Source organism: Sinocyclocheilus grahami, unplaced genomic scaffold (assembly GCF_001515645.1).
Source record: "Sinocyclocheilus grahami isolate Dianchi unplaced genomic scaffold, SAMN03320097.WGS_v1.1 scaffold87.1, whole genome shotgun sequence".
In the NCBI taxonomy this organism is placed as follows: Eukaryota; Metazoa; Chordata; class Actinopteri; order Cypriniformes; family Cyprinidae; genus Sinocyclocheilus; species Sinocyclocheilus grahami.
In genome coordinates this window covers 19,583-23,320 of record NW_015505266.1, presented here as the reverse complement: position 1 = coordinate 23,320, position 3,738 = coordinate 19,583, and the positions used below count along the sequence as shown (strand labels likewise).

Sequence of the window (3,738 nt, the reverse complement as noted above, 5' to 3'; positions counted from 1 at the left end):
AATTGATTCACTGACACAACAGTAAAATATAAGACATTAATTTGTTTTAAAAACAAACTCAGTATAAATATATAGATCTTTGATATAGATACATAAATGCATAAAATGGGTGAAAACATGAATATTTTTTTAATTTTATTTAGGCAGATCTGCTCCTCCTACCACATAACAAGTTGCCTTCACTGAAGCTCCTCCCCCAGCAGATACGCAAGAAATGCTGGAATATTTTCCCATCAGCCTACACGTGAAGAAGAAAGCGTTTATGAAGAACATTGAGAACATGAGTGATCCCGAACCCTGCAGAATAAAACATGAAGATACTGAAGAACAAATAGGTTGGTGTTTATTCTCGATTCTTCATTATTGATGCTGAAGAACAGTAGTTTATAGTGTTGTAGTGTAAAAACAAAACCAGGAGCTGTGAAGTAGCCTAACATATACTTAAAGTAAAACTAAAGTACAAGACACTTTCCATCCAATGCGGTTCGAATGATATATGAACGCAATACGGCGCTGCTGCCTCTGCATGCGGTGTGAATGCTCTAATCTGTTAACATGCGCACCGAAAAAAATATGCGCTGCTTTCGCGTGCAGTGTGACCCCTTATTTACACTGCACACGTCTGTGGCACATTACGGCTCCGAAGAAGTTTTGTTACGTCCTCCACGCGGTGCCAACTCACCCCTGATTTACACTGCACACATCTGCGGCTACCGGAACTGATCTCGGTCATTCTAGTCAATGCTTGTATTTACACCAGACGCGCCGCGGCACGTTTCAAAAGGGTCCCAGAAGCGGCTCTCCGTGCTGCTTCGCTAAAGATAGGCGCCTAGTCTATTTTTGACGGACACATGACATCACAAATCCTTTTTACAAGGACAATGAGCAACCAAATAACATGCCAAATAACCAAATAACGGTGCCAACTCACACCAGAAGCGCATCAGAAGCGCAGCGGTAGGATTCGCGAGACCACGTGATTTGCCTGTCAAATGTTGTTTGGTTTTGAAACATGCCGCATTGACTAGAATGACCGCGATCAGTTCCGGTAGCCGGAGCCGTAACGTGCCGCAGACGTGTGCAGTGTAAATCAGGGGTTAGGTGTTTTCGACTTAAAGCGGCGCTGAGCAGACCGATCTGTTAATGGATACTTTGATATCATAAACCCACAGCGCCGCTTTAAGTTTAACGCACCTTTTGTTTGGGGTGTTCGGTGAGTTCCGTCACGATATAGCCTAACATCATTCAAGCCTACCAATCAGGGCTGCGTTCAGCCCCGACAAAACGGTGCAAAACATTTTTTAAACGGAAACGGTGGTGCGTTGAACACCCTGTTTTGATGATGCAAAAGTTGCAACTATGGCAGCTGAAAAGGCCATTCTTTGTGTTCTTTTTGAAGAATTTTCGGAGCCTGATGAAATCGGTATAAATACGTGTTTAAAACTGCAAAATATGCTTGATGTTACAGTCACTGCCCTTGCCATCCAGAATAAAAGAGAACATCCCAATCGAGTGATGGGATTTGTGGAAACTGTGGTTCCTAATTATTGTGATCCAACATTTGCCTCGCATTTCAGGATGAAAAGACAAACATTTCAGCTGAAGGATAATCCACTTCTTACCTCTGAGACTGTGTTATGATCTATATGACCTTATTATTTTTATTGTGAGTATTAGGCTTATCATTACTGCTAATCACTGTTGTTGTGTTATGATATTGTAATATTTACCATTATATAATCAGAAGAGTATAGAAAGGTTTATGAAAGTGTCGCTCCACAATACAGTAGCAAAATATGTAAATATGTATAGTATTTTTGTTACATTAATCAGTGTCTAGCACACCTTCCTAAGGAAAGGATATGGACCAGAAGACATTGCAATTACTAAATGATATTTAGACAGACTTAAAGAAATTCCAGATCTATACGTGTGCTCTTACTCAGTTATTTTGCCTTTAATGTAAATAAACGTGCAAACAATATACTTGCTCTTGTGAATTTATTTTGATGTTAATTACGTTATGCGGGCAGTCTCTTTAATACCGCGTGGTTTATATACATGTTGCTGCTGATTGGGCTGACATTTTTGACACACCCACCAAACAAAGAGAAAACGTATCTCAAACCCCGTTGCACACCGTTTCTAGGAAACATGCCATTCAAACCAGAAACCGTAGCAAAACGTTGCGCACCGGTTTGAGCTTAAACTTGCCCCAGGTTGTGAACGTATCACTATACCTTTAGGTTCGCTGTCAAAAATGCCAATGTGAACGCTAAGCGGACCAGGACCAAATGTATCATTTTCCTTTTTGGTCCGGACCAAATGAACCAAACGAACCGAACTACAAGTGTGAACACACCCTAAATAAAGTGATAAAGAGTTTTAAGAAAGATTCATAACGATAATCAGCATCAGGAACTCTGAATAAATACTATCCAGTTTTATTTTATATATATATATCTGGTTCACAATTTCAATGTAACTAAACTTTTATACATCTTAAACCTCAGGACTTGTAAATACATTTACATTTAGTCATTTAGCAGACACTTTTCTCCAAAGTGACTTACAAATGAGGACAAAATAAAAAAAAAGAGTTTTCCACGACTGTGTGTTTTTAAATTACACCAGAGAAGACACAGCTGTGCGAAAGATCATATGTGCTTTGATTGTGGGGAAACCTTCATTACATCTGATAAACTGAAATGACACCAGATAATCCACAGTGTTTCCACGTAATCCATGTTTTGTTAACTGTATAATGAATAAAAAGAAAACAAATAGAATACAAAAAGATTAGAGAAGCAAGTGTTAGTTTTTTTTAAAGAAAACAAGTAGTTATTAAACGAATAGAGTGCAAGTCTAAAAGGGGCAAGTTTTTTTAAAGAATAGAATTAGAATAGAAACTGTTAAGAGTTAGAGGGTCAAATAAAGATGGAAGAGATGTGTATTTAGCTGATTCTTGAAGATGGCTAAGGACTCAGCTGCTCGGATTGAGTTGGGCAGGTCATTCCACCAGGAGGGAACATTTAATTTAAAAGTCAGTGAAAGTGATTCTGTGCCTTTTTGGGATGGCAAAATAAAGTGATGTTCACTTGCAGAATGCAAGCTTCTAGAGGGCACATAAGTCTGAAGTAATACATTTAGGTAAAGGTGTGCAGAGCCAGTGGTGGTTTTGTAGGCAAACATTAATGCCTTGAATTTTATGCGAGCAGCTATTGGAAGCCAGTGCAAACTGATTAACAGAGGTGTGACGAGCATTCTTTTTGGCTCATTAAAAATTAATCTTGCTGCCGTGTTCTGGATTAATTGTAAAGGTTTCATAGAACTGGCTGGAAAACCTGCCAAGAGAGCATTGCAATAGTCCAGCCTGGACAGAACAAGAGCTTGAACAAGGAGTTGTGAAGCATGTTCCGAAAGAAAGGGCCTGATCTTCTTGATGTTGAATAAAGTCAATCTGCAGGACCGGGCAGTTTTAGCAATGTGGTCTGAGAAAGTCAGCTGATCATCAATCATAACTCCAAGGTTTCTGGCTTTTTTTGAAGGAGTTATGGTTGATGTGCTTAACTGGATAGTGACATTGTGATAATGCGATGGGTTTGATGGAACCACAAGCAGTTCTGTCTTGGCAAGGTTGAACTGAAGGTGATGGTCCTTCATCCAGCAAGAAATGTCTGTTAGACAAGCTGAGATGCGAGCAGCTATCGTCGGATCATCAGGATGGAATGAGAGGTA

At 39.5% G+C, this 3,738-nt stretch overlaps 1 pseudogene; it reads left to right on the top strand.

Annotated features, from left to right (window-relative positions):
* LOC107586971 (zinc finger protein 208-like) overlaps positions 1-3,738 on the top strand; it is a 38,859-nt pseudogene that overhangs the window by 26,963 nt on the left and 8,158 nt on the right.